General features: G+C 40.0%; 1 long non-coding RNA gene across 1 annotated transcript in view; it reads left to right on the top strand.

The window, feature by feature from the left end:
* The window catches only part of LOC128662210 (uncharacterized), a 34,721-nt gene extending 21,973 nt beyond the window's left edge, over window positions 1–12,748 (top strand). The window contains exon 2 of the long non-coding RNA XR_008402724.1: window positions 12,532–12,748. This is a non-coding gene — a long non-coding RNA (uncharacterized LOC128662210). The remainder of the gene's footprint in view (window positions 1–12,531) is intronic.
* Window positions 12,749–24,800: the final 12,052 nt, after the last annotated feature.

Raw genomic sequence — 24,800 nt, 5'->3', positions numbered from 1 at the left:
CAGTTAGGCTTGAGTTTATTCACAAATCATAAACATGTATATAAAGTTACAGCAAGGAGCCAATGGTCACAAACTTAAATACATATATATAAAAAAATATATAAATAAACACATGGTTGCGATTCAATCAATATATAAACAAAAAAGGGAATCAATCAATTAGAATCCCAAGGATAAACCAAATGTCTAGGTGCCCTGTCGCCATATAACAAGGATTGTATGCGTTAAAATACAAACACATATGTAAAGTGTTATTATGCAAATAGACTGGAGCTTATTCACAAACCCAAAACATGTGTATAGAGATACAAAAAAAAGTCAGTTAAAAAAAAATTAAACATAAATATAAATGTAAATATAGAATAGTAACACTCCCCCTACATGAGTACAACTTCCAGTCTGAGCATAGTCTGTTTTTATTCAGAGCTAGATCGCATACTCCTACAAAGTTACAGTAACTAAACCAGAGTCGTAATCTGTTGTTTAAACACATAGATAGAGACAATGTGTCTATATTAAATAAATTACATTATTAACATAATGGCCTCTCCAATACTTATGTGTAGCCTGTGATATCCATAAGCCACCATAATCATACTCATTACAAAAACACAATATAGAGCCAGTCTCATTAGGTGTGAGAAGGCACTGCTAGCCCATAGCATAAGCACGCTACTGTGTCTAAGCAACAATACTTATAAAGCATCAATTATGTGTAACATGACCACGGGGAAGGCCCAACAATCACAGTAAATGTCACCAAGCATTAAAAACAAAATGATATCTAGAAATGCGCTCATAGAGCGAATCATAGAGATTATGTCATAACGGAGCTTTTAACAGCCACTACCGGAGTATATGTCAGAATGGCGAAATTCATTAGAGAAAATATATAACAAATCCAATAGACATGCCGCCATAATCATCGTGTCTAGTTAACAATGAACTACTCCTAGCTCGAAACATAAAACTGAAAATGAAATGGAAGATCCGGCATATCATGACTATAAATAAAGAGCACACAGAGTGTAAAACAGCCGGGCTAGTTAGAAACAGATATAATCTCCTACCTTCCTTCGGCACGTAGCCGTACTCCCAAACAGGAAATGCGTTATGATTTATAGTGCACCTGTGTACCTCATAAAGGAAAGCAGTAGCAATCCTATTGGCCCACATGAGGGGTGTGTTGTTGCGTGGTAACGCCAGCAAAGCAAACTAACAGTGCGGACCCAAAGTCTGTCAAAGAAGTGACTGCTAACATCGTTCATAAAAACAAAAAGCAAAAATAAAGGCTACCCCGCTCAAGCCTTGCACGTGACACAACAGGAAGACCTCACTTTAAAACCAACTTTGCATCTTCCATAAATAGCCACTACCTCGGTATCACAATATACCGGACCGGACCGTGATAATTAATCACCCAATGCGCAAGGTAAAAGAAACAAATACATGATGTAAATAATGAATAATATCAAGTCTTCCCAACCTGTAAGGCATAAGTGATGCTAGATAAATAAAACATGTATCAATAAAAAAGCAAGATATAAGCAACACTAACACAAGTTGCAAATCAGATAACACCATTGACACACAGCAAAAGCTGAACATAGTTGGCAAGTGCAAAGAGCAAGTAAATTACATAACTATTACGATGCTTACCATCAAAGAAAAAGGCACTAGATTTGTTCATTGACAGCTACAGCATCAAGAACATCCATAGTCTTTGAGGACGTGATATCTAAGTATGCTACCTAAACACAACATAACCAGAGCCAGGCAATCAGAGTGTCCATGGTAATACTTCACTCCTTTAGTGTACAGAGTCATAAACAGAGCAATCTAAAACAAACCGCTAACCCAAGCCAAACTGCACAACAAGGACATATCAATTATACCACATACTAAACAGCCATATGTGTAACAACTTATATCATCGGTATGGGAATTCTGCAATACTGAATGTAAGCCCAAGATACATATTGATCATAAAGGACATTGCCAGTGATTACAATGGCATGTGGGGTTAGAAAAGGTGGGTGCATAACATATATTGTGCCTCAGTAATTAGATTGGGCCACATATGTGTTTAGACAGAACACAGTAGTCTAGAAAGTATATATATGTATGATGTTATTTATAACAAATCATTAGGCAAATGTGCAGGGTTGATCACTTTATAGGCTTGAAATGTTGTAATCCGTAGGCAGATGTCCACTCAATATAAGGCATATGGGCCCAAGATGTTCAATAGAACAATGAGTAGTCAAGATGAACATTCAGTCCATGAGGGCTGAGGGTGTTAAGTCTATAGATCCATCTACCCTCACAGCGTAACAGTTCCTTATGTCTGTCGCCACCTCTCCTTGGAGGAACCACCATATCTATGAGCATGGCTCTTAGAGTTGAAATTGGGTGATTAAACTCAAGAAAATGATGGGCCACAGGTTGGTCCAATTGTCCATCTCTAATTGCAGCCCTGATCGTGCTCTTATGGTTCGCCAGTCTTTCTCGAAAGGTCGTACTTGTTTTTCCAACATAGTATCTACCACAGGAACATGTAAGAAAGTATACAACAAATTGGGAAGTACATGTTAATCTGTGCCTTATAAGTTAAGTTTTGGTGGAATGTGGATGATGAAACTTTGGGCCTGTCAGCAGCGAATTACAGGTAACACATCTGCCACACTTAAAACAACCCATTTTAGTGTTAGCCAGCCATGTCTTGGTGCCTTTCCAAGGGTCAGTCTTCATGAGAAGTGTTTTAAGGCTGCAACCACTCTGTGTACCATTCTGGGTGGAGCTGTATCCTTGAATGGTAATGACAGATCTCCCTTCACAAGGTGCCAGTTCTTCCTAATAATATCTCCAATCTGTTGGGTGGCAGGGCTGAAGCCAGTTATATAGTTGATAGTTGAATCAGAAACTTCGCTTTCGGTCTCGGATCTGGGTTTTCTCTGGATCAAAATGGATTGATCTAAATGCATCACTCCATTCAATATATCAGTCACAATCTTTTGACTATAACCCCTTTCGAGGAACGTGTTCTTCATTTCATTCAGTTGAATTACTCTTTTTGATGGATCAGAGTTGTTCTGAATCACCCTCAAAAATTGGGACTTAATGATGCCTTTCTTAAGTTGTGTTGAATGGAAGCTATTACTTTGAAGCAGTGTATTATGATCCGTTGGTTTGAAAACAGACTAGTTTTAAGAACACATCCATCATCAGTGTCACACTTATAGATACACAAATCTAAAAAATGTATTTCAGAATCACTGCTTTCACTTTTCAATGATATTGATCGTTCTGCGTTGTTGAGATAATGGATCCATTCTGTAAGTTCATTTGATGTGCCTCCCCAGATCACAAACAAATCATCAATGTATCGGCGGTACACTAGGACATTAGGATTCCTTTCAGTGATGATATACTGTTTCTCAAACTACGCCATGAATAAGTTGGCGTAAGAGGGGGCCATACTTGACCCCATGGCCGTACCGACTAGTTGTAGATAGTAGGAATCTTCAAATCTGAAATAATTGTGCGTGAGACACATCATTAACCAATCAAGGAGGACCTCAATGGGGGGGGCCATGGTAGGTGTTGCTATTAAGCAGGGCCTGTCTAAGAGCCTCTATACCAATATCATGAGGAATTATGGTATAGAGACTGTTAACGTCAAGAGTGGCTAAAATACATTGTTTGGGGAATTCTCTATGTTGAAGTAATTGGATTAATTGAATAGAATCCAGTAAAAATGCCTCTGTACTTTTTACAAGATCTTGCAGGAAGAAATCAATGTAGATAGATAGGTTCTGAAACAGGGACCCTTCAGCAGACACTATGTGTCGTCCAGGAGGCTTATTCAGATCTTTATGTATCTTCGTTATGGTGTAAATTATTGGATGTACCGGAAACTCTGTTTTTAAGAACTCAAAGACCTGTTGGCCAATGTGGCCACTATTGAATGCAACTGTCAAACTGTTGTCTTGCATCTTATTATACAGTGCTGTGGGGTTGTGCATAAGTTTTCAATATGTACAACCATCCTCTAGTTGTTTCAGAAGTTCAGATCTATAATATGAGTAGTCCAAGACCACTATAGCTCCGCCCTTATCCGCAGGTCGAATAATAATCGTGTCATCTTGTCTTAATCTTGCTAATGCATTGTATTCATCCTTGTTCAAATTATTTCTATACTGAACCTGAGTCTTACATATTTGTTCAATATCTCTGGTGCAAATGTTAGTGAATGTTCTTATAGTAGGATGGGTAGTTTTTGTTTCAAAACTAGATGGCCTGGACAATTGTGACTTTGGTTGAATACTGGTGGTATGTTTAAAGAAATCTTTCAACTAGAGCGACCTTTGTAGTTTATGTAAATCAATCAAACCTTGGGAGTGGGTACAAAGTTCAGACCTTTACTGAGAACATACTGTATATATATATATATATATATATATATATATATGTGTGTGTGTGTTTATATATATATATATATATATATATATATATTTATATATGTGTATATATATATATGTGTGTATATATATATATATACACACACACAAAAATAGGCTTGAGTAGTATGTTTATAGTATGTCATATTTTGCTAAAACCTGTTTCAGCTTAAATAGTATGTTTATAATGTGACTTATTCTTGTAAAACATGTTGCATCTATAGGTAAAGGAAACTGTCTGTCCCTGCAGTGTAAAGCTGTATAGGTAAGGCTAACTGCCTGCCCCTCCATTGTAAAGCTTTAAAGCGCAGGGGAAAACTGCTGTAGATGGGGAAACCATTCTCAGCATAACACCGGATGCTGCCCCTGCATTTTTCAAATAGCACCCAGTAATCCATATATTAAATATAAGGAAGCAGATCTGGAACTTTGCCTAAAATTGGAGCTCCACACTACTGCTATCATATGCTGAGGCTTGGAATCTTGAGGACCGAAGCCGACACGAGCTCTGGATTACTGGGTGCTATTTGAAAAATGGCTGCAAGATTTACATGCCGCACCTCTCATTGGGTGTTCTTTTATAAATATCAAGTGATTTGAGATTAATAGTGTTTAAATGTAGTAACAGAACACCCGATGAGAGGTGTGGCATGTAAATCTTGCAGCCGTTTTTCAAATAGCACCCAGTAATTCAGACATAGGCCTCTAGTTATTAATGTCTGTCGGACCTGATCCGACAGAGCGGTTCAGGTCTGACAGACATAGCTGAATACGGCGAGCAATACGCCGCCCCCTGCAGATTCGCGGCCAATAGGCCGCCAGCAGGGGGTGTCAATCAACCAGATCGTACTCGATCAGGTTGATTTCCGGCGATGTCTGTCCGCCTGCTCAGAGCAGGCGGACAGGTTATGGAGCAGTGGTCTTTGTGACCGCTGCTTCATAACTGCTGTTTCTGGCGAGTCTGAAGACTCGCCAGAAACAGGGGCCATCAAGCTCCATTCGGAACTTGATACATATGCCCCATAGTGTCGGTTCCGGTCCTCACATAAAATAAATAAAAACTTACCTGTAAAAAAAACAACCTAAGATTAAACTATAAATTAACCTAACATTACTATTTAAAAAAAAAATAAAAATAAAAAAAAATAAATCCAATCAGCCAATAGGATTGAGCTCGCATTCTATTGGCTGTTTCAATCAGCCAATGGAATGCAAGCTCAATCCTATTGGCTGATCCGATCAGTCAATAGGATTTTTCTACCTTAATTCCGATTGGCTGATAGAATTCTATCAGCCAATAGGAATCTAAAAGACGCCATCTTGGATGACGTCACTTAAAGAGATATTCATTCAGCAAGAAGAGTTTGTTGGAAGAGGATGCTCCGCGTCAGATGTCTTGAGGATGGACCCGCTCCGCGCCGGAAGGATGAAGATAGAAGATGCCGTCTGGATGAAGACTTCTGCCCGTCTGGAGGACCACTTCTGCCGGCTTTGTTGAGGACATCTTGCCGCTTGGATGAAGACTTCTCCCGGTAAGTGAATCTTCGGGGGTTAGTGTTAGGATTTTTTAAGGGTGTATTGGGTGGGTTTATTTTTTAGGTTAGGGCTTTGGGCCTGCAATAGAGCTAAATGCCCTTTTAAGGGCAATGCCCAAACAAATGCCCTTTTCAGGGCAATGGGGAGCTTAGGTTTATTTAGTTAGTATTTTATTTGGGGGGTTGGTTGTGTGGGTGGTGGGTTTTACTGTTGGGGGGTGTTTGTATTTTTTTTTACAGGAAAAAGAGCTGATTTCTTTGGGGCAATGCCCCGCAAAAGGCCCTTTTAAGGGTTTTTTTTATTTTGGGTATTTTTTTTTATTTTGATATGGCTATTAAATTAGGTGTAATTAGTTTAAAGATCTGTAATTAGTTTTTTATTTTCTGTAATTTCGTGTTTTTTTGTGATTTAGCCAATTTAATTTATTTATTTGTATTTAATGTAGGTAATTTATTTAATTGTAGTGTAGTGTTAGGTGTTAGTGTAACTTAGGTTAGGTTTTATTTTACAGGTAACTTTGTATTTATTTTAGCTAGGTAGTTAGTAAATAGTTAATAACTATGTAGTAATTATTCTACCTAGTTAAAATAAATACAAACTTGCCTGAAAATAAAAGAAAAATAAACCCTATGCTAGCTACAATGTAACTATTAGTTAGGGTTTATTTTACAGGTAAGTATTTAGTTTTAAATAGGAATAATTTAGTTAATGATAGTAATTTTATTTAGATTTATTTGAATTATATTTAAGTTAGGGGGTGTTAGGGTTAATACATTTAGTATAGTGGCAGAGACATTGGGGAAGGCAGATTAGGGGTTAATAAATATAATGTAGGTGGCGGCGATGTTAGGGGCGGAAGATTAGGGGTTAATATTATTTAAATAGTGTTTGTGAGGCGGGAGTGCGGCGGTTTAGGGGTTAATATGTTTATTATAGTGACAGAGATGTCCGGAGCGGCAGATTAGGGGTTAAAAAATGTATTATAGTGTTTTGCGATGCAGGAGGGCCTCGGTTTTGGGGTTAATAGGTAGTTTATGGGTGTTAGTGTACTTTTTAGCACTTTAGTTATGAGTTTTATACTATGGCTTTGTACTGTTAAACTCATAACTACTGACTTTAAAATGCGTTAGGAATCTTGACGAGGTAGGGTGTACCGCTCACTTTTTGGCCTCCCAGGACAGACTCGTAATACCGGCGCTATGGAAGTCCCGTAGAAAAAAGGGTTTACGAAGATTACGAAAGTCGGTTTGCGGTAAGGCCCCTATACCTGCAAGACTTGTAATAACAGCGGTAGTGAAAAAGCAGCGTTAGGACCTGTTAACGCTGCTTTTCAGCTTACCGCAAAACTCGTAATCTAGCCGTTAGTTTATTAGACAATGCCCAATTTACATAGCAATTTTTTTCCTTGAGAGGCCATGTCTGAGAACCACTGCTACTAAAATATATATGATGTTCTTGGACAATAGGAGTTGATCCTTCAATACCACTGGTGACAATTTCTTATAAATCCTTTATATATAATTATGTGCTATTTGATATCTGTTACTAGAGACTATTGACTATTGACTCTAATGGTAGCTGCTGTTTTCCATGGCTAAATTAAGGCACCTAGAGTGAGACAATTATTTAGTTGTGTCCCATCCCCTATCTGTATTTATAATGTACCCAGGGCTAGATTACAAGTGAAAGCGATATTAGCAATCCACTTTGTAATACCAGCACATGATAATGTGCACTGGTATTACAAGTAAATCGCAATGCAAATGGCAGCTCGCGTTCGCATTGCTAGGAAGTATTACGCTTATGAGGACGGCATCAGAACCTTGTACAGTGAAGGGGGTATGTAGCACAGCCATGGGCTGAATTTTTAAATATATATGTATATGACTATATACATATATATTTATGTGTTAATATGTGTATATACACATATTAAAACATAAATATATATGTATATAAGCATATACATATATATTTACATTGTGGTCTATGAGAACACACAGTTCCCATAGACCGCAATGTAAAGGCACTTTTCAGTGCCGTTTTATTTTTTTTAAAACACCCCACACCCACCAACTTTAAAGCCCCAAAACTGCCTAGTGCAGTGTTTTTAAAATAAAAACATATAATGCCCTTTAATTTGAGAGCATTTGGAGCACTTTTAGAAAATTAACCAGAGATCTGATCTCTGGTTAATTTTCAGAGTGCTAAACGCTACTGCGAGCTCACGGTAGCAATAACCAGCCACTTGTAATGGCTGGTTAATTATCACGCTTCAGCAAACGGGCGTTAATTTAGTGCTCCACTTGTAATCTAGCCCATAATATTTTATGTGGTAAGCAGCTTGATAGATCTTTGATGCCAGTTTTTTGACATGGAAAGATCAATGATGCATAACAGGAGAAGATTTATTAATAATACGTGCAAGTTCTTTTAAGTCTGTTCTATTACACCCTCAATATGTTTATTGTGTGCCAGCTATATGTTTGTTTACTCAAAGGTGATTCTACAACTAGGTTAGTTTACTAGGGAGGGGTTTATACAGTTTGTAGTTCTAGTGATGACAACCTTAGGTTTTATTAACCCATAGAGATTAGTTGCTTCACTCATTATCATGAGCTATAGTTTGTTTATCTCCCCTTATTTCTTAATGCTTTTTCCCACATAGAACTGTTTGGTTTATTGTAAATGCAGTCACTCCTAACATGTTTAAGTTCTAGCTTCCTGCTGCCATTTGCTAGACAATTTCATGGGTCCACAAGTGGCCCTCAGTTGTTTTTTTATAACATTATGCCTTCTGACATCATAAATCTGTATGTGTCCATTTCAGAAGGTTCTGTTAACATTATTTGACAAATATTTCTATTATGGGTCCAAGGGTGACCCTGTCTGTTCTTTATTCCCAATAATTTCCCCCTTAGTTCCTGATTTATATTTCAAGTGGTCCAAGAGAGATCACTGTTCAACATTTAGGGAATCTCTCATTCACCTAGATTACCAGTTTTGCATTACTCATAACAAAAATGTTACAAAGTACACTAACACCCATAAACACTGCCCTACCGCATCGCAAACACTTTTTAAAACATATTAACCCCTAATCTGCCGCTCCCGACATCGCCGCCACTAATAAAAGTTTTTAACCCCTATTCTGCCGCTCCCCGACATCGCCGCCACTATAATAAAGTGATTATCACCTATTTCCCCACACCCCAACATCGCTGCCACTATAATAAAGCTATTAACCCCTATTCCGCCGCTCACCGACATTGCCACCACTAAATTAAGTTATTAACCCATAAACCTCTGGTCTCCCACATCACCGCCACTAAATAAACCTATTAACCCCTAAACCACCAGCCCCCCACATCGCAAAAAAACTAAATTAAACTATTAACCCCTAATGTTAACAACCCCCTAACTTTAAATTAAAATTACAATATCTATATCTTAAAATAATAAAAACTTACCTGTGAAATTAAAAAAACTAGGTTTAAACCAACAATTAACCCGACATAACTATTATACTAAAATTAAAATAACTACCAATTAAATAAACTAAATTACACATAAAAAAACTAACACTACTAAAACAAAATGATCCAAAATAAAAGCAATAACACCTAATCGAATAGCCCTATAAAAATAAAAAAGCCCCCCCCAAAATAAAAAAAAAACCCTAGCCTATAATAAACTACCAATATCCCTTAAAAGGGCCTTTTGTCGGGCATTGCCCTAAAGAAATCAGCTCTTTTACCTGTAAAAAAATACAAAGACCACCCAACTGTAAAACCCACCACCTAACCAACCCCTCAAAATAAAAAAACGTAACTCTAACAAAAACCTAAGCTACCCATTACCCTGAAAAAGGGCATTTGTATGGGCATTGCACTTAAAAGGGCATTTAGCTCTTTTGCATTGTCTTAAAATGGAATTCAGTTCTTTTAAAAAAGGCCAAACCCTAATCTAAAAAAAAAAAAAACACCCAAAAAAAGTAAAAAAAACCCTAACACTAACCCCCGAAGATCCACTTACAGTTTCTGAAGTCCGGACATCCAGGTGGCAAGAAGTCTTCATCCAGGCAGCGAGGTCTTCATCTATCCAGGCGGTGTATTCAATCTTTATCCCGTCGGCATCTTCTATCTTCATCCCGGCGGCGCGGAGCCAGTCCATTCTTGTAGACATCGGGCACTGAGCGTTCTTTTCAAACAGTCACCGCCGTAAACTGAATCTTTAATACAAGGGAGCCTTTTCAAAATGGCGTCCCTTGCATTCCTATTGGCTGATGTGATTTTTGAAATTTAAATCAGCCAATAGGATGAGAGCTACTGAAATCCTATTGGCTGTTCAAATCAGCCAATAGGATGAGAGCTACTGAAATTCTATTGGCTATTCAAATCACTAACCTTTATTAGTGGCGGAGGTGTCGGCAATGTCCGGGGCGGCAGATTAGGGGTGTTTAGACTTGGGGTTTATGTTAGGTATAAATGTAACTTTTTTTCCCCATAGACATCAATGGGGTTGTGTTATGGCGATCGCCATTCCGTGCTTCAGGTGTTAGTTTTTTTTATAACACTCTCTCCCCATTGATGTCTATGGGGAAAGCATGCACAAGCATGTATTCTCAGCCCTTGGATTTTGTGCGGTATGGAGCTCATCGCCACCATATTGTAATGCTTGTGGGATATTCCACTATCAGACCAAACTTGGCCAGTAGTCTTCTTATCCCGGCATCAGGTGGAATGATAGAAAATATCCCAGAGAGCAGAGAGAGAGTTTGTAAAATGAGGTAAGCAGTACTCACAGCAGGCAGGGCAGTACTCAGCGGCAACAGGAAGGTAATCCAGCAGTATGGCAGTTCAGGGGTAAACCAATAGAAGGACCAGGAACAGGCAGGAGTGAGCAACAAAAGGATATCCAGCAGTATAACAGTTCAGGGGTAAACCAATAGAATGGTCAGGCTGGCAGAGTTCATCAACAGTTAAGCAATCCAGCAATGCTGAGGTTAAGGCAAGCAGAGTAGTCAAACAGGCAGAGTTCATCAACAGTTAAGCAATCCAGCAATGCAGAGTTTAAAGCAAGCAGCGTAGTCAAACAGGCAGAGTTCAGCAACAGTGAACCAATACAGAAATTCAGCATACAGATATACAGCACCCAGGAGCACAAGAAGTAACACCTATACTTGGGCACATGTGTGAGAGACTGAGGCCTTTACATAGGGAAGACAAATCGGGTGGTGACGATGTCATCACCGTGCTGCAGTTACACTGCCGTATCCCTAGCAACAAGAGGAGTGCCTGTGTCCGTGACAAACCCAGTCCAGCACAGCAGACTACTGCACGCCAAGCCAGGTCACCACAAAGACCTCATGATGTACAAACAATTCAAAATTAAACAAACCCAGTCCAGCACAGCAGGCCACTGCACACCAATCCAGGTCACCACAAAGACCTCACGATGACAAACAATTCAAAATGAAACAAACCCAGTCCAGCACAGCAGGCCACTGCACGCCAAACCAGGTTACCACAAAGACCTCACAATGGCAACGGCCACAGCAGAGGAGCAGCATGACACATATCGCACGCACAAAGTGGCTTTACAGAAACTTGTAATGGCAGCACTATGGAGGGTGAAATAACGCAACTTTTGTTGCGTTTGTTTCACACCCTCTTTAGCGCAAAACTCGTAATCTAGGCGTTTATTACTAATGTTGCTGTTTGAATATCGGATAATTAATTATACCTTATTTAGAAAATATGAGCTCTGTTTTCAGTTATATATTACCACTCATAGAACATTATAGTCTTAGAGTACTTTCATCTTTAATGTATCTATGACCTATTTCTATATTATTAGATACTTCATAACTGGTGTGTGTTAATTTCTATAGAATAACAGTATATTGTATTTCGATATATATATTTCAACATTCCTGCAATTTGATGGGGTTTTTTTTCTAAATACTTGCTGCAATTGTTCTTTTTGACTGCTGGTTTTGAAATATGGCAATTCTCTATTGAATTCTGTTTATGATCTCAATAAAATAAAATATAAAAAGGATATCTAAAGAGTGAAGCAAATTAGATAATAGAAGTAAATTGGAATGTTGTTTATAATTGTATGTTCTATCTAAATCAGTGTTTCCCAACCGCTGTCCGCAAATACCCCCAACAGTCCTGGTTTTCATTATAGCTGAACTAGAGCACAGGTGAAATAATCATCTGATGGATAAGAGCAGGTTGGTTACTGATCAGCTGATTACTTCAACTGTGCACTGGTTCAGCTATAATGAAAACCATGAGTGTTGGGGGTACTTGAGGACCGCAGTTGGGAAACACTGATCTAAATCATGAAAGAAAAACTTTGGGTTTCATGTCCCTACAAAAATATAAAAAAAAAATTTCAATAAAGCGCTATTTTAACATTTTAAAGTGCAATTATATGTACTTTAAAGTGCAATAATCACTTTATTCTTTAGCACTATTATTATTATCATCTGTGACTGTGAAATACTATATCTTCCATTTTTTAGATGTTATATATCCAGATTGGACTAATAATATATGTACTCCAGTTGGACTACGAATCCCATAATGCCATTCGCCGAAATCTGGAAACGAAGATTCCGTAAAACCTGAAGTGACGTCATCCATAGTTACATAACATCCGGAAACTGCACCATAGAAAATTGAACATAGAGGTTAATATGTAGATTCATTTTTTCAATATAAACGCTTTACTATCATACATTTTTTAGTCTTGAAGGTCTGTTGCATGAGACCGAAATGCATTGACTATCTTCAGAGAGTTGTTAATAACAAAATGTATGCTTAACTGTTAAATTATTTTCTTCTGAAATGATGATGGTCCACAGTCCTCCATAGCATATGGCATATATTTTTCACCACTAGGAGGTCAAGAACCCATACAAGAGCTTTAAAATCCCTCCACCTCTCTCTAGTTTTACGTGTAGCCGAGTAGAGAATAGGAAGGAAAGGTAGGAAAGGCAAAGCAGGGTCTATAAAGTTGTCATTAGAATTGTTGCCTAAAAATTGAAATGGGCGGGGCCTGTGGACCATCATCATTCCGAAAGAAAATTATTTATGAGGCAAGCATACATATTGTTTTCTTTTGTAAAATGATGATAGTCCACAGTCCTTCATAACATATGGGATTAATACCCAATCCGATGGTCTACAGTATGTTATGGAAAGGGTGGGAGAATTTTTCTGCCAGTTTCTATTTAGCCAAAATTGTGGCCTGAAGGAGTTCCCTGCCAAAAGCTGCTTGCTAAAAAGCAAAGTCTCAAGTGATAAACTCTGAAAAAGGTACGCAGATAAGACATGTTGCAGCTTTGCAAAACTGCTCCAAAGATGTAAAATCTTTCAAAAACCCACAATGTTGCATTTGCTCTTGAAGAAAGAGCTGTAATGCACTTAGAAAGGTGACCTTCCAACCGCCAAGAAAGTCTTGAATCCCTTCTTATGAGTTAAAAGGCAAACACTACCTTAGTAGCTTTCCACCCTTATTAGATTTAGTAGTTAAAAAAACAACTAGAAGTTTGACTGAAAACTATAGATGCTTGGAGATAGAACTTCAGATAGAACTTCAAAGTCTTTACTATAATCAGATTATGTAATACCCGCTACCTAGAGTTAGCAGGATCTGAACACAATTAACGAACAACCATCTCTTGATTGGTATATTCCTTTAAGAAGAAAATTATATTTTGTACAAAGTATAGCCTTCACCTTGTGATAGTGAGATAGTGAGACAATCCTAAATACACTGCTGTATGCAAAATCACAAAACAAAAAGTGCAAAGGGCTAGATTATGAGTGGAGCGCAAATGTTTGTGCCTGAGCGATAAGGGGTTTACGATTTACACTTGTGATTTATGCTAGAATGATTATCACGACTTCAGAGCTCTGGTTAACTGTTTCACAAAACTAAAAAGTGTCACAAAAAAATAAAAAATACATTAAAAAGTATAGTTACACTTATAATAATATTATCTAATAAAAATTATTTATACATTTTTTTTGCACACAACAGTTATACAGGCTCAAACATATGAGGTCTCGGGTATAAGAGAAAAAAAAGATGTATATGTATGTAGATGTCTAAAGATGTATATGTATGTATATGTATGTATATATATATATATATATATATATATATATATATATATATATATATATATATATATATATATATAAGAGCTAGGAAAGGGAGGGCACTCTCAGGATTTATATACATCAAAGTTAGTTTATTGTTTATAACAACAACGTTAGAAAGTCATAAGGATAGGTCGACGTTTCGGCTTACATAGAAGCCTTCATCAAGACAGATGTTTTGCTGGTGGTGTTGTGTGCGGCTGCAAGTCGCCGTTGTGAGTTGTTCATCTGTCTTGATGAAGGCTTCTATGCAAGCCGAAACGTCGACCTATCCTTATGACTTTCTAACGTTGTTGTTATAAACAATAAACTAACTTTTATGTATATAAATCCTGAGAGTGCCCTCCCTTTCCTAGCTCTTATCTACAATCCATTGAGGATTGCACCCAGGTGCTTCATTATTAGTTGAAGCTGGAGTGCTGGAACACGTGCTAATTGGATTATATATATATATATATATATATATAAATATATACACAGTCGTATGCAAAAGTTTAGGTACCCCTGACAATTTCCATGATTTTCATATAATATAAATAATTGGGTGTTTGGATCAGCAATTTAATTTTGATCTATCAAATAACTGAAGGACACAGTAATATTTCAGTAGAAAAAGCTATTGCAGAGATTTAAGCTGTCAGTGTCCACTGTGAGGAACATAGTAAGGAAATAGAAGACCACAGGCACAATTCTTGTTAAGGCCAGAAGTGGCGTAAAATATCGGAGAGGCAAAGGATGGTGAGAACAGTCAAAAACAGCCCACACACCACCTCCAAAGACCTACAACATCATCTTGCTGCAGATGGTGTAACTATGCATCGTTCAACAATTCAGCGCACTTTGTACAAGGAGAAACTGTATGGGAGAGTTGTAATGCTTGTGGGATGTTCCACTATCAGACTGAACTCGGCCAGTAGTCTTCTTATCCCGGTGTCAAGCCGGAATGATAGGGAAAATCCCAGAGCAGAGAAAGTTTGCAAGATGAGGTAAATGGTACTCACCACAGGCAGGGTGGTCTTCGGCGGGAACAGGCAGGGAATCAGAGAAAGGCAGTCCAGGGGTAAACCACAAGAAGGGTCAGGCAGGGTCTGGCAATGGCAAAGCAGTCCAAAGGTAAACCACTAGAATAGTCAGGCAGGCAGGGTTTGGCAATGGTAAAGCAGTCCAAGGGTAAACCACTAGAATGGTCAGGCAGGCAGGGTTTGACAACAGAGAGGCAATCCAGAACAATAGAGGTTAATCAAGCAGAGTGGTCAGACAAGCAGAGTTCAGCAGCAGTATATCAATCCAGCAATTTAGGGGTTAAGAGGCAGAGTAGTCAGACAGGCAGAGTTTAGCAGCAGTATATCAATCCAATAATTTAGGGGTTAACAGGCAGAGTAGTCAGACAGGCAGTATATCAATAAGGCAATCGGAGAAATAACGATCTATCACACCCAGGAGCACACAAAGTAACACCTATACTTGGGCAGTGATAGATTGTTTTTGAGAAACTTACATAGGCGCCGGATTCGCGCCACAGGCATCCGACCGGCATTAGAGAGAGGAGCGTGCAGCGATGACGTCAGCGTTGCACGCATCCGGACCCGACACAGCCCCTGGCAATGAGCAGGGAAGGAGATGCCGCGCCCCTAGCAACGACTAGAGTGGCGTGGCGTCACATAGCCTCCCTCCGGGAACCAGAGTCGGCCTCAAAGGATGAGCAGCATGGAATTTGGAGACCAAAGATGGAGCATGCACATCACAGGCAGGAACCCTGGAACGATCTGCCACAGAGTAACCCTTACAATGTATCAGATACTGCAGTTGTCTGCGACTGTATCTGGAGTCCAGGATCTTAGCTACCTCATATTCAGGGTCACCACGGATCAGGAGCGGAAGAGCTTGGAGCCGGGTATATCTATTCTTGATGTAAAGCTTGAGTAGTGAGATGTGGAAGACTGGGTGTATGCGCAGGGATTTGGGCACGGCCACTTTGTAGGCAACAGGAGACCCACTTTTAAGGACTTTGTAAGGACCGATAAACCTAGGCCCCAGTTTGTGACAGGGTTGACATAGACAAATATGTAGTAGAGACCCAAACACGATCACCTACTGAGATGGCACGTACAGAAGCTCTATGATGATCAGCAAACGTTTTCTATCTAGAGACAGCTGAACATAGCTGAGAGCGAATACGTTGCCAATGAGTGATGAGTTCGCTCTGCAGCAGGAAAGCAGGAAAGCAGGAACCCCAGTGGACTGAGCAGAAAGAGGGAAGACACAAGGTTGATACCATGCTGTGGCTTGAAATGGAGAACATCGAAGAGAAGAGTGCCAATGAATGTTTCTTGCCAGCTCCGCTAAGGGTAACAACTCAGACCAGTTGGTATGGCGAGCATTGACAAAGGCTCTAAGGTAGGCTTCAAGATCCTGGTTTACTCTCTCAATTAGTCCTTTGATCTGAGGATGGTAGCCAGAAGACAAGGAAACAGTGGTTCCAATCAACTTACAAAAGGCTCTCCAAAAGGTAGAGATGAACTGTGGACCTCTGTCGGAAACAATATTCACAGGAATGCCATGAAGTTGTACCACATGCAAGATAAAAAGAGATCTATCACACCCAGGAGCACACAAAGTAACAAGTTTTGTTAGGGGTACAAAATGGGCCAGTCTGGAAAAGTGATCCACCACAACCCAGATAACTCTATGGTGGTCAGAAGGAGGAAGGTCAACAATGAAATCCATTATTATGTGTGTCCATGGTTGTTTGGGAATGGACAATGGTTGGAGAAAGCCGGGAGGCAAGGATCGGGGAGTTTTGTTGGCAGCACAAGTTGTGCAGGCTTTCACATACTCTCGAGCATCAGACTTCATAGTAGGCCACCATACGTGTTGAGAAAGACATTTAAAAGTCCTTGTTAAGCCAGGATGTCCTGAGAGTTTACTATCATGAGCCAAGAATTGTACAGGAGTACTAGGTTCAGAGGTACAAAAAAGATATCGGAAGCCACGGGAGCTTCAGAAGGTTTACTAGGCTGGGCACGTTGTAGTCTTTGAAGAAGGGTGGTATTTAGTTGAGCTACCAAGCAGGAGGGAGGTATGATATGTTCAATAGGTGCTTCAGAGGAATCACTTGAGTGAGGGAACTGACGGGAAAGGGCATCAGCCTTCTTGTTCTTGGTCCCAGGAAGATAAGAGACTACAAAATTAAAACGGGAAAAGAACAAGGCCCACCTGGCCTGTTGAGGATTGAGTCGATGAGCAGTCTCTAGGTAAGTCAGATTCTTGTGGTTGGTGAGAATCTGAATGGGGAAAAAGGGTGTGTGTATCAAACTGTTTGTGAGACAGACTGGCCTACCTCTAGGTTTGCAAAAAATCTCACAAATTTGCAACCGGGAATGCTAGACAGAACAACAGAAAGGGTTAGAGGTGGCGCCTACGGCTAGCTGTCTTGGAATAAATTAAGGAAACAACTTATTTAAATGTGGTGAATGGTGCAGATAAACGTGAAATATTAAGTGAAAATATTTTGTGGAAATATTAGGTAAAAATATCATACAAGGATACTGAAAGAGTAAATCAGATTGTTAATTTATTGTGGAAAAATATATATAAAAACACAATAGTAATCATAAATAGTATATTAAATATAACGGAAAAATGGAATGAGACCCAACAGGTACTAGATGCGTGACTCAGTGAACTGGATTCAATAGTTTGAATGAGTATACTAGTAGCCAGTTGGGAATCTGATAAGGAAGAAAAAATGTCTTTCAATCAAAAGAAAAAAATATAATAATATATATCATTAGACATTAAAAGGCTCAAAAAATCCAAAAATAAAAATTCAAAAATTCAAAAAAGTGAATAAAAGACAAAAGAATAATTAATTAGAAAAAATATATAAAAACGGTACTTCAGTTTAAAAATTGCTGCAGCAAAAAAAAGAAGGTAATAAAAACTAACACTTGAAATTGTGTATACAATCAACCTCTTTTTAGGCCATTTATTCAAATGTTATTAAAAAGATATGTTTCTGAATATGTCTTTAGAGTCTCTAAGTTCCCACGTGGATCCTTGAATCTTCACAATAATACCAGATATTATATACCGTCTCTTGAAGTATTAATGAAAGTCTATAATGTTGCAATTATTGCAATGTGGCCACAGAGACTTATAATCCGACAATCTTTTTAGTATATATCAACTTCAATGTTTATATTGGAAATAAGGTATATATGAATCTTCTTCTACAACAATGTTGCAAATTCTTGCTAGAGTGTAATTCCTTTCAAAGCGGAGCAGCCGATGTTATTTCAAAAGAGCTCACTCGCAGCTTTAAGGTGAATCTCTTTACATCTATTCTTATATGGGGCATTAATTCTTTTCATATGGGACATAAATTCTTTTTTATCCTTATGTGTGTTATATTGTCTTCATAGACATATAGAAAGAAAAGAATCTCTTACCCAATCTTGCAATGATTCTGTTTGCAGCAACGCCGATTATTGTTTGTAGTGGCGTTTTTCTCTAGACCGGAAGTGGCTGTATTTCGGAGGATCCGATCCTCAAATACCTTCCTTTGTATCCGTAAAGAGGTGAAAAATCTCTTTCGTTGGTTTGTAGAGAAGCTCCTATCGTCCGGTGAGTTAAGGAATTTCACTTTCAGTCAGACGGTCTTGGGAGCAAGAGATAGCTATAACTGGCCAGTTATTTGAAGAGTAAATGCTGGAGCTGGTTGTCTTCTATGTGTTTCGGCTTTTAGGACACAAGCCTTTATCAAGTGATACTGTTCCAGCAGCAGTATATCAATCCAGCAATTTAGGGGTTAAGAGGCAGAGTAGTCAGACAGGCAGAGTTCAGCAGCAGTATATCAATCCAGCAATTTAGGGGTTAACAGGCAGAGTAGTCAGAAAGGCAGAGTTCAGCAGCAGTATATCAATAAGGCAATCAGAGAAGTAACGATCTATCACACCCAGGAGCACACAAAGTAACACCTATACTTGGGCAGTGATAGATTGTTTTTGAGAAACTTAAATAGGCGCAGGATTCGCGCCACAGGCATCCGACCGGCATCAGAGAGAGAGAGGAGCGCACGGCGATGACGTCAGCGCCGAACGCATCTGGACCCGACACAGCCCCTGGCAATGAGCAGGGAAGGAGACGCCGCGCCCCTAGCAACGGCTAGAGTGGTGTGGCGTGACAAGAGTGATGCGGAAGAAGCCTTTTCTGCACACATGACACAAACAGAGTCGCTTGTGGTATGCAAACACACATTTGGACAAGCCAGATTCATTTTGAAAGAAGGTGCTGTGGACTAATTAAACAAAGATTGAGTTATTTGGTCATAACAAGTGGCGGTATGCATGGCGGCAAAAGAACACAGCGTTCCAAGACAAACACTTGCTACCCACAGTAAAATTTGGTGGATGTTCCATCATGCTGTGGGGTTGTGTGGCCAGTGCCGGAAATGGTAATCTTGTTAAAGTTGAGGGTCGCATGGATTCCACTCAATATCAGCAGATACTTGAGAATAATGTTGAGGAATCAGTCACAAAGTTGAAGTTACACCGGGGCTGGATATTTCAACAAGACAACGACCCAAAACACTGCTCAAAATCTACTCTAGAATTTATGCAGCGGAACAAGTACAATGTTCTGCAATGGTCATCACAGTTCCCAGGCCTGAATATCATTGAAAATCTGTGGGGTGATTTGAAGCGGGCTGTTCATGCTCGGCAACCATCAAACCTAAATGAACTGGAGATGTTTTGCAAGGAGGAATGGTCCAAAATACCTTCATCCAGAATCCAGACACTCATTACGGCTATAGGAAGGATCTAGGGGCTGTTATTTCTGCTAAAGGAGGCTCTACTAAATATTGATGCATATAAGTGCATTGGAGCCCTTTGTCATTAAGTAGATGAAAACATGTAAAAGCATATTTATGCAATATTCAATTTTAATAAAGGTTTTAATTATGTATTTACTGTAAATATTTCACATTCCAATCTTCTGCAAATATGTTCTATTTATTTCTAAATAGATATTCCTATATACAGTTTATATGTATATATCTATACCTATATATAATCATCTATATATATATAGGTATCTAGACAGACGAAAGATTGTGGTTTACTTATCCCTGGTGTACAACAAATAGTAAATGCAAGATTTGTCAAAGTACAGTAGAATGTGATACTCCATATCAATAGATATAAGGTAACAAGTTCATATATGTGTGAAAGGGAACTGAGGTAGACACCTCCCCTATCCTAAATATCTTAACACTTATATCATATAAGGGCCGGATTTCCCATTAGACACAGTAGGCATGTGCCTACAGGCGCATTGCAGTGAGGGGCGCCTGCCTGTAGTTAGTGTATTACATTTTTTTAATATTTTTTTCCTGAGGGCATTCATTTTAGTAAGAATTGTGCTGCCAGCTGCTTACAGAGTTGAGTGTTTCATTGGGAATATGTTACAGCAGTCCAGGGAGCCATGAAGGAGAGAGGGGCAAAGTTTAAAACTAAACCCCTCCCATTTTCGCCAGGCGTGTTTACTGTGTAAGTTTCAATTTTATTTTATGTACTTCTGATGCCTCCCTCACACAGCCAAGCTCCATGCTGATGTGGAGCAGACACTTTTTGTTGAAGGAATGAAGGCTTCAGGACAGGTTAGGACTGTACAAGGTTTCTGCCTAGAATTTTAACCCCTTGGCTACCAGAGAAGATTGCAGTGTATTCACTTGTTATGTGCTGTAGTGCATTTTGATAGCCAGGGGGTTAAATTCTGCTTCAGGATGTATGTTTTTGTTCTATAAAGGCATTGGAGGTGAAGAGTTTATGTGGGACTAGCTGCTCTGCTCTTTATTACAAGCTGCCGGCCGATTGTGATTTACAGCCTTTAGGGCACTTTGACAACAATGTTTATAGACTGTAAGACTGTTGCTATAAATGAAGAGCTTGATTACTAAAGGTTAACTAGCAAAATAAAAATGTGTATGTGTGTAAACCACTAACATGGCATATTTGTGTGTGTATGTATATATACACATCACATTAAAAATTGTTCATCTGTTATTTTATCTAGTGAGTGTGGTATGTTTGTGTATTGTGGTAAATTGAATTTTACCCGTGACTCATGACTCCTAATTTTCTGGATTATTTACTATACATCTATATACAAATACCACTCTCTAGGTGTCAGGTTTTTTTTCCTGTTTTGTTTGCCATGTGCTGCTGGCAGCCATTTTACTCACCTCTCTTGCTGACAGTGCATTGTGGGGGATGCTGCTCATTTCTTGACTGGTGTGCATCATCTGTGTGAGACAGGATGCAGTCTCAGAATTGTGATGTCATCACTTATTATTTAAAGGGCCTCTGTTCAGTATGCTTTGCCTTTGCGTTGTCTCAGACCTGTTTGTGTGAGTTCCTGTGTATTACCTGGCTGTCTGACTTCCTTCCTGGTTCCTGATCCCTAGCTTGTTCCTGACTCTGCTGTTTTCCTTGTTCCTGATTCCGGCTCGTCTGACTATTCGCTTTGGCTCCTGACTCGGCTCGTCTGACTACCAGCTCTGGTTTTGACTCCTGGCTTGTTATTTGACTTGTGGACTTTTTATTATTCTTTTGTTATTAATAAAGGTGTGATTATTTTTGCACTTCTCGTCTCAGTCTGATTCCTGGCACCCTGACATTACGCAAAGGCCATGAATTCTGATTGTGCTAATAATCCACCTTTACCTGCCATCATTTCCAGGATGGATGAACAGGATCACCGCTTGGATCAATTTGCACTAGCTCTGAAAACCCTGATGACTCGCACTGCACATTTGGACCAAAGTGTCCAACAAGTTATGGCTGCTCCTGTTTCTGCTGCTGCACCTAGACCTACCAGGAGCATGTCTGGTTCTGCACCTCTACCTCAGCGATATGGCAGCGATCCTATTCAGTGCAGAGGGTTTTTGAACCAGATGGGCATTTACTTTGAGATGTTACCTCAGGCGTTTCCCTCTGACAGAGCTAAGGTGGGATTTCTCATCTCGTTACTCTCTGACACAGCTCTTGCCTGGGCTAATCCCTGGTGGGAGACTAATAAACCTGTGATTTCAAATTACCCTGAATTTGTGGCCTCCTTTCGAAGGGTATTTGATGTTCCGGCTTGCTCCTCCTCTGCTGCTAAACGACTCATGTCCATTCAGCAAGGTACAAGATCTGTTGCTCAGTATGCTATTGAGTTCCGTACGCTTGCCGCAGAGGTTGGTTGAAAAAATTAAGCCCTTGTTGCCGTCTTCTTTCATGGGCTCTCTGATGCGATTAAAGACGAAGTTGCTGCCAGAGATTTACCAGAGGATCTCAAGGCATTGGTGTCTTTTTTGATCCTAATTGACATCAGACTCAGAGAGAGGCCCTCTTTCAAGGAGCGCTTGCGGAAGCCTCCTGTTCTGTTGTCTCCTACATGTTCATTCCCACCCATGCCTCCCTCTCCTCCCATGCCTCCTGGTCCCGAGTCACCAGGTACTGCTGAGCCGATGCAGTTGGGATTCACGCGTCTCTCCGCGGCGGAGAGGGCCTTTAGGAGGAGGGAGGGGCTCTGCCTCTATTGTGGGTTACAGGGCCACCTTTTGAAGTCTTGTCCTACATGGCCGGGAAACGCTTACACCTAAGGTCCTGTCTGGGGCAGACCTTGGGTGGTTTATCCTCGTCCCCGGAGCCGCTTAAGGAGAAACCTTTGGTCACGGTTGTCCTTTCCTGGGTGGACTACTCCATAGTCACCCAGGCTCTTGTTGACCCCGGTGCTGTGGGCTATTTCATTGACAGTGCTTTTGTATCAAAGCACTCCATTCCTGTTTCGCCTTGGTCCATTCCGCTTGCTATTGAGGCCATTGATGGCAGGCCACCTTCAGCCCACACTTGTTACTCACGAAACTGCTCCATTGTCCATGGCTGTTGGGGCTCTCCATTTTGAAACCCTCCAGTTCCAGGTGAAAAACTCTCCGCATTTTCTGATTGTTCTGGGTTATCCCTGGCTCCAAAAGCACAATCCGAGCCTCGACTGGCGCAGGTCCGAAATTTTGTCGTGGTCCCCGCAATGTATTTCCACTTGTCTTCGGAGACCAGTTAAAGTCTTGTGCACTTCTTCAGTATCTCAATTGCCAGAGGAGTACCGAGAGTTACTAGACGTTTTTGACAAGGTGCGTGCCGGTACGTTGCCTCCTTACCAGTCTTACGATTGTGCCATAGACATGCAACCCGGAGCCATTCCTCCTCGGGGCCGGGTTTACCCTCTGTCTGTTGCAAAGAATTGTGCTGTGGAGGAGTATGTTGCCGATGCTCTGTCACGGGGGATCATCCGCAAGTCCTGCTCTCCTGCAGGGGCTGGCTTCTTCCATGCATCGATTATAGGGGTCTTAATCATCTTACCATTAAGAATGCTTACCCTATTCCGCTCATTACGGAACTCTTTGACCGCCTCAAGGGAGCTACGGTCTTTACTAAACTTGATTTGAGAGGAGCGTACAATCTCGTTAGGATCAAGGAGGGCCACGAATGGAAAACAGCATTTAACACCAGGAGCGGGCATTATGAGTATCTTGTAATGCCCTTTGGCCTATGTAATGCTCCTGCTGTTTTCCAGGAATTTATTAATGATGTCCTACGAGATATGTTGCAACAGTGTGTTGTGGTGTACTTAGACGACATCCTCATACACTCACCCACACTTGAGGCTCATTGTTCTGATGTTACACGGGTTCTTCAGAGACTACGTGAGAACGGTTGTTTTGTAAACTCGAGAAATGTGAGTACTCAAGTAACCTTCCTAGGTTATGTTATCTCCGTTGCAGGGTTCTCCATAGATCCTGACAAATTATCTGCAGTTCTGCAGTGGCCTCGCCAAGTTGGTCTTCGGTCTATTCAACATTTTTTGGGGTTCGCCTATTACTATAGAAAGTTTATTAAAAACTTTTCTTCCTTGGTCAAACCAATCACAGACATGACCCGTAAAGAGAATGATCCACTCCATTGGTCACCTACTGCCATTAAGGCCTTTGATAGTCTTAAGACTGCCTTTGCTGCCACTCCAGTTCTGGCTCATCCTAACCCTGTCCTGCCTTTCGTTCTTGAGGTTGATGTGTCTGAGACTGGAGTAGGTGCCCTCTTGTCTCAACGTCCTACGCCTGACGGTTCCTTGCATCCGTGTGGTTTCTTCTCTAAGAAATTGTCTCCAGCGGAGTGCAATTATGAAATTGGCAACAGGGAATTACTGGCCATAATTTTGGCACTTAAGGAATGGAAGCATCTTCTCAAGGGTACTAGTGTGCCAGTGCTCATTCTTACTGACCACAAGAATTTTACTTATCTATCTGAAGCAGTGAGAAACTTAAAATTGTGAAAAAATTTTAATTTTTTTTTATTTGATCGAATTTGGTGGTGAAATGGTGGCATGAAATATACCAAAATGGGCATAGATCAATACTTTGGGTTTTCTACTACACTACACTAAATTTAACCCTACAAGCTACCTAATTAACCCCTTCACTGTTGGGCATAATACACATGTGGTGCGCAGCGGCATTTAGCAGCTTTCTAATTACCAAAACGTAATGCCAAAGCCATAAATGTCTGCTATTTCTGAACAA

This window comes from Bombina bombina, chromosome 6 (assembly GCF_027579735.1).
Source record: "Bombina bombina isolate aBomBom1 chromosome 6, aBomBom1.pri, whole genome shotgun sequence".
Lineage (NCBI taxonomy): Eukaryota > Metazoa > Chordata > Amphibia > Anura > Bombinatoridae > Bombina > Bombina bombina.
Note: the sequence above shows the minus strand (reverse complement) of the source record. Positions and strands in the feature narration are given on the sequence as shown.